Raw genomic sequence first — 7,500 nt, 5'->3', positions numbered from 1 at the left:
TACAGGATAAAGGACAACATTTAATGCAAGTTAAAGTCCGAGTGAAGATAGTTCAAAAATCTCCAATGAGGTAGATGAGAGGTCAGGACTGCACTCTAGTTGGTGAAAGGGCTGTTCAGTCGCCTGATAACAGCTGGGAAGAAACAGGGGGCAAGATCTGGGTCACAACTCTGGGTAGGGGGAGACCTGGGTTACAGTGTGGGGAGCAGCCTGCAGCGGGGGGCAACATGCAGCCCAGCCCATCACACAAACCAACCTCCCTTCCACCGACTCCATCTACACCTCACGCTGCCTCGGCAAGGCCAGCAGCATCATCAAGGATGAGTCACCCAAAGACAACCCCAGACACTCCCTCTTCTCCCCTCTATGGATCATGCACGCACTCATCTCCCCCTACCTTCAGGTAGAAGGTACAGGAGCCTGAAGACTGCAACATCCAGGTTCAGGAATAGCTACTTCCCCACAGCCATCAGGCTATTAAACTCAACTCATACAAAACTCTGAACATTAATAGCCCATTATCTGTTTATGTGCATTTTATTTGTTTAGTTATTCATGTGTGTACATATATTTATATAATGGTATATGGACACACTGATCTGTTCTGTATTCATGCCAACTATATTCTGTTGTGCTGAAGCAAAGCAAAAATGTCATTGCCCTATCTGGGACACATAACAATAAACTCTCTTGAATCTTGAATCTTGAATCCTATCGGGCAAGATGTACAGAAGTGTGAAAACGCACACCTCCAGATTCAGAGGCAGTTTCTTCCCAGCTGTTATCAGGCAACTGAACCATCCTACCACAACCAGAGAGCGGTCCTGAGCTACTATCTACCTCATTGGTGACCCTCCGACTATCTTTGATCGGGCTTTACCTTGCACTAAACGTTATTCCCCTTATCATGTATCTATATACTGTAATGGCTTGATTGTAATCATGTCTTGTCTTTCTGCTGACTGGTTAGCACGCAACAAAAGCTTTTCACTGTACCTCGATACCCGTGACAATAAACTAAACTGAACTGATCATACACACAAAATGATGGAGTAACTCAGCGAGGCAGGCAGCATCGCTGGAGAGAAGGAAGGGGTAGGCCTTTCTTCTGTGAGCAACAGCTGGACACAGCTGGGGGCAACATCTGAGCACATCTGGCCATATTACCTTAACCCCTAATCTACTCTTTAAGATTTTATTTTTAATGCAAGATCTCATTATCACATCTTAACTCTAAACCTAATTAAAACATTGATAACACGTGTTTATCCTCAATTAAATTAAAATGTATTTGATATGTTAATAAATTATTTTCGTTTCTTCCATTTTATCCCATTTTAAACCTAAATTGAATAAAAATGTATCATCACTCTCAGTTTGAAGAAGGGTCTCGACCCGAAACGTCACCCATTCCTTCTCTCCAGAGATGCTGCCTGTCCCGCTGAGTTACTCCAGCATTTTGTGTCTATCTTCGGTGTAAACCAGTATCTAGCATTCCAGCATTCCAGAACAAGGGGTCACAGTTTAAGGATATCCAGAACAAGGGGTGACAGTTTAAGGATAAGAGGGAAATCTTTTAGGACTGAGATGAGAAAAACATTTTTCACACAGAGAGTGGTGAATCTGTGGAATTCTCTGCCACAGAATGTGTAGTTGAGGCCAGTTCATTGGCTATATTTAAGAGGGAGTTAGATGTGGCCCTTGTGGCTAAAGGGATCAGGGGGTATGGAGAGAAGGCAGGTACAGGATACTGAGTTGGATGATCAGCCATTATCATATTGAATGGCGGTGCAGGCGTGAAGGGCCGAATGGCCCCCTCCTGCACCTATTGTCTATGTTTCTATGTTTCTATCTGCAGTTTAAAATGTATTTGATACATTAATAAATTGTTTTATCTCTTCTATTTTATCATATTATAGTTTAATTTAGAAATACCGCATAGAAACAGGGCCTTCGTCCCACCAGGTCCACACTAACCGTCGATCACCTGTTCACACTAGTTCTATGCTATCCCACTTTTTCATCCACTCCCTACACAAGAAGGGAAATTTACAGAGGGCTAATTAACCTACAAACCCACATATCTTTGCAATTCTAAATCTAATTAAAATGTATTTCATATATTCATGTCATTTTGTGTGTTCCATTTATTACATTTTAACCTCAATCTCATTAAAATATATTTGATACATGGATAACAGTAAGTGTAGAGGTTGGGAGGTTATGTTGCAAGTACAATTGCAATGTTTAAGAAACATTTAGACAGGTACATGGATAGGATAGATTTAGAAGGATATGGGCCAAATGCAGGCAGGTGGGACTAGTATAGATGGGGCATGTTGATCAGTGTGGGCAAGTTGGGCTGCAGGGCCAGTTTCCATGCTGTAGAATACTAAGATTTACCACATTTCTGGCGGCATCTTGTACCTTTCAAGTCCAAAGTTGTTAACAATGTTGGTGCCTTAACTTGGCCATGAAGGCCCGTTGCCCTGGTGACGGCACTGGGTCGGAATTGCAGGATCGGCCTGGCCTGGTGATATTGTCGGTGTCTATTGCTCCACACCACCGCATGCCCGGCCTCCTGGAGTGGGTACCCTGGTCTACTCCAGCCCCAGGCTGCTGCTGGGGCCTAGATCAGGAAGCATATCCTGCACGCTGTATATTAAGCAGATCGTTGTGATAATATCCGAGTTAATAATTAAATATTTTATAATTAAAATTGATTAAGTAAAGGGATAGTTTTAGTATAGCTTGACCTTTTTGGGTTCTGAAATAAGCTGAAGTTGCAGAAATGTGGGAATGAGGAAATTGAAGGCCAGTAGTCAGACTGCTTCCTGTTATGTGCCAAGTAGAATATCATTGACAATGGTGAGAGAGGATGCATTTCCTGAGAAGTTGGTAGTTTCTGTGAAGAGAAGCCTTGAGATAGTATGTGTTTATAGTTCCTGCCTCAACTACCTCCTCTGGCAGCTCGTTCCATACACCCACCATCCTGTGTGTGGAAAAGTTGCCCATCTAGTTGCTATTAGATTTTTCCCTCATCACCGTAAACCTATGTCCTCTGGTTCTTGATCCCTCTACTCTGGTTAAAATACTTTGTACATTCACTCTATATTCATTTTCATCACCCTTCATCTATTCCCCTCATGATTTATACACTATAAGATAATCCCTCAGTCTATTATCTATAGACTATCAAGTAGACTATTATCTAAATGGTGGCCGATTAGGAAAAGGGGAGATGCAACGAGACCTGGGTGTCATGGTACACCAGTTATTGAAAGTAGGCATGCATGTGCAGCAGGCAGTGAAGAAAGCCAATGGTATGTTAGCATTCATAGCAAAAGGATTTGAGTATAGGAGCTGGGAGGTTCTACTGCAGTTGTACAGGGTCTTGGTGAGACCACATCTGGAGTATTGCGTACAGTTTTGGTCACCTAATCGGAGGAAAGACATTCTTGCTATAGAGGGAGTACAGAGAAGGTTCACCAGACTGATTCCTGGGATGTCAGGACTTTCATATGAAGAAAGACTGGATAGACTCGGTTTGTACTCGCTAGAATTTAGAAGATTGAGAGGGGATCTTATAGAAACTTAGAAAATTCTTAAGGGGTTGGACAGGCTAGATGCAGGAAGATTGTTCCCAATGTTGGGGAAGTCCACGACAAGGGGTCACAGTTTAAGGATAATGGGGAAATCCTTTAGGACCGAGATGAGAAAATCATTTTTCACACAGAGAGTGGTGAATCTGTGGAATTCTCTGCCACAGAAGGTAGTTGAGGCCACAGTTCATTGGCTATATTTAAGAGGGAGTTAGATGTGGCCCTTGTGGCTAAAGGGATCAGGGGGTATGGAGAGAAGGCAGGTACAGGATACTGAGTTGGATGATCAGCCATGATCATATTGAATGGCGGTGCAGGCTCGAAGGGCCGAATGGCCTCTACTCCTGCACCTATTTTCTATGTTTCTATGTGTCTATGTCTCTGGCCCTCTAAGGAATAAATAACTTTTTCTTTGTTTGTTGTCTTTGCTATGACTTATTGGGTGGCACAGTGGTAGAGTTGCTGCCTCGCTGAGCCAGAGAACCTGGTTTAATCCTGACTGCGGGTGCTGCCTATACGGAGTTTGCACGTTCTCCCTGTGACCACATGTGTTTTCTCTGGGTTACATAGAAACATAGAAAATAGGTGCAGGAGGAGGCCATTCGGCCCTTCGAGCCAGCACCGCCATTCATTGTGACCATGGCTGATCGTCCCCAATCAATAACCCGTGCCTGCCTTCTCCCCATATCCCTGACTCCACTAGCCCCTAGAGATCTATCTAACTCTCTCTTAAATCCATCCAGTGACTTGGCCTCCACTGCCCTCTGTGGCAGGGAATTCCACAGACTCACAACTCTCTGTGAGAAAAAGTGTTTCCTTGTCTCCGTTCTAAATGGCTTACTCCTTATTCTTAAACTGTGTGGCCCCTGGTTCTGGACTCCCCCAACATCTGGAACATGTTTCCTGCCTCTAGCGTGTCCAAGCCCTTAACAATCTTATATGTTGATTAGGCCTCCACTGCCCTCTGTGGCAGGGAATTCCATAAATTCATAACTCTCTGGGTGTTTCTTTGTGTGTTTTTGTGTGGGGGGGGTGAGGGGGAAACCCGTTTCGTCCGCCTGCTCCATGGAGAGGCGAGTTTTTCCAGGTCGCCTCCCCCGTGGCCTAACAGCAAGGATCGGCGCGGCCTTTCCCGGAGACGCGCCCGGGGCTTCAGCGGCGGGCGCAGCGTGGACTCTCGGCATGGAGCGGGAGAGCCCTCGCTGGGGATCGCTGGAGGGGAGTGCTCCGTTTCGCTGGCTCGGTCGGGGCAGCCGGCAGCCTGAAGCCGCGGTCTGCACAGCTCAAACTGGCGCGGCGTCTACAGCCCGGGATCCCTCGTGGGGGACCCGGGAGAAAAAGAGGCCATCACTGCCGGCCCGCGGCCAACTTCTACCGCAGGCGCGGTGGCGACTTACCATCACCCGTGTAGGGGAGCTTCGACCGCCGGCCCTGCGGTCTGCGGTACTTCTGGCTGCGGCGCGGCTGGAACTTTAAACTTTAAATCTTCGACCGCCGGCCTGCGGCCTACACCAACTTAAAGCCGCGGCCTCCAGTGGGGAAGAGCCGACTCTGGACTTGTACCTTGTCCTTTTACCATCTGGACGCCCGCAGCAACGGCTGCGGAGAGTAGAGGTCCCGACCACGAGGGAAAAATGGAGGAGGACTGGCCAAATTGTGTGCCTTCCACCACACTGATGAATGCTGTGGTGGATGTTTATGTTAAATTTTTATTGTGTTTTTGTGTGTGTTCTGTATAATTGTACCGCTGCTGACATATTCATTTCACTTGCACTTTATGTGTAATGAGACAAAATAAACCGTATTGTATTGTTGTATTGTTGAAAACGTTTTTTCTCACCTCATTCTTAAATTACCTCCCATTTATTCTAAGACTGTGTGTGGCCCCTGGTTCTGGTCTCGCCCCACATTGGGAAAAATGTTCCCGCATCTAGCTTGTCCAGTCCTTTTATAATTTCATATGTTTCTATAAGATCCCCCCTCTCATCCTTCTAAACTCCAGTGAATCTACTCCAGCGAACTGGAGTGACTCCAGTTCTCAGGCTTCCCAAAGAATTACAGGTTTGTAAATTAATTGGCTTATGTAAATTGCCCCCAATGTGTGGGATAGGACTGGTATATGGATGATTGCTGGACGGTGCGGACTTGATGGGCCAAAGGGCCTGTTTCCACGCTGTATATCTAAACATGAAAAAATGCACAATCTCTCCCTATACCTCAGGAAAGATCCTTCTTCAGATTGAAAAACTTGATGGACATCTTTGTTGCCCTAAGGTTTCATTTTGCACTAATATTATGGTTATTGATTTAATGAATTATTTTGTTTCTATATTTATCTGCGTGTTATCGCATTTACTGACCCACAAAGCCAAGAGGGGAATCGCGGACCAGAGGACATAGGTTTAAGGTGAAGGGGAAATGATTTAATAGGAATCTGAGGGGCAAATTTTTTTACACAAAGGTTGGTGGGTGTATGGAACGAGCTGCCAGAGGAGGTGGAAACATACGAGATTATTTAGCGCTTGGACACGCTAGAGGCAGGAAACATGTTCCCGATGTTGGGGGAGTCCAGAACCAGGGGCCACACACACACACAGTTTAAGAATAAGGAGTAAGCCATTTAGAACGGAGACGAGGAAACACTTTTTCTCACAGAGAGTGGTGAGTCTGTGGAATTCTCTGCCTCAGAGGGCGGTGGTGGCCGGTTCTGTGGATGCTTTCAAGAGAGAGCTAGATAGGGCTCTTAAAAATTAGGGGAGTCAGAGGATTATGGAGAGAAGGCAGGAACGGGGCACTGATTGGGGATGATCAGCCATGATTACATTGAATGGCGGTGCTGGCTAAAAGGGCCGAATGGCCTACTCCTGCACCTATTGTCTATTGTCTATTGTAGTTGAGGCTGTGACTATCCCAACGTTTAAGAAACAGTTAGACATGTAGGTGGATAGGACATGTTCAGAGGGATATGGACCAAACGCACGCATGGGGCGAATGTAGCTGGGACATGTTGGTCGGTGTGGGCATGTTGGGCCGAAGGGCCTGTTTCTAGAATACTCTCTAGAATTTAGGAGATTGAGAGGGGATCTTATAGAAACTTACAAAATTCTTAAGGGGTTGGACAGGCTAGATGCAGGAAGATTGCTCCCGATGATGTTGGGGAAGTCCAGGACAAGGGGTCACAGCTTAAGGATAAGGGGGAAATCCTTTAAAACCGAGATGAGAAGAACTTTTTTCACACAGAGAGTGGTGAATCTCTGGAACTCTCTGCCACAGAGGGTAGTCGAGGCCAGTTCATTGGCTATATTTAAGAGGGAGTTAGATGTGGCCCTTGTGGCTAAAGGGATCAGGGGGTATGGAGAGAAGGCAGGTACGGGATACTGAGTTGGATGATCAGCCATGATCATATTGAATGGCGGTGCAGGCTCGAAGGGCCGAATGGCCTACTCCTGCACCTAATTTCTATGTTTCTATGTTTCCACACTGTATCTCTCTCTGACTCAAAAGCTCTGCAATTACATCATAGCACCAGTAAGAGGCAGTGTAGACCAGGCTAATTCAAAATCTGTAGGAAGGAACTGCAGATGCTGGTTTAAACCAAAGACGGACACAAAGTGCTGGAGTAACTCAGTGGGACAGGCAGCATCTCTGGAGAGAAGGAATTGGTGATGTTTGGGGTCGAGACCCTTCTTCAGACTGAATCATGGGAGAGGGAGATAGAGATGTACGGTGTGAAACAAGTTAAAGGGGCTGGAGATCAAGGGAAATGTAGAATAGATCACGTTTAACTAGGAGAAGGTGACACCATAGCAAACAGATAAAATGAAAACAAGGACAGTAAGACTAGTGGGAGAACTGGGAAGGGGGGAGGGATGGAGAGAAAGGGAAGGCATTGGCTACT

Source organism: Leucoraja erinacea, unplaced genomic scaffold (assembly GCF_028641065.1).
Source record: "Leucoraja erinacea ecotype New England unplaced genomic scaffold, Leri_hhj_1 Leri_100S, whole genome shotgun sequence".
NCBI classification, from domain to species: Eukaryota; Metazoa; Chordata; class Chondrichthyes; order Rajiformes; family Rajidae; genus Leucoraja; species Leucoraja erinaceus.
This window is presented reverse-complemented; position numbering follows the sequence as displayed.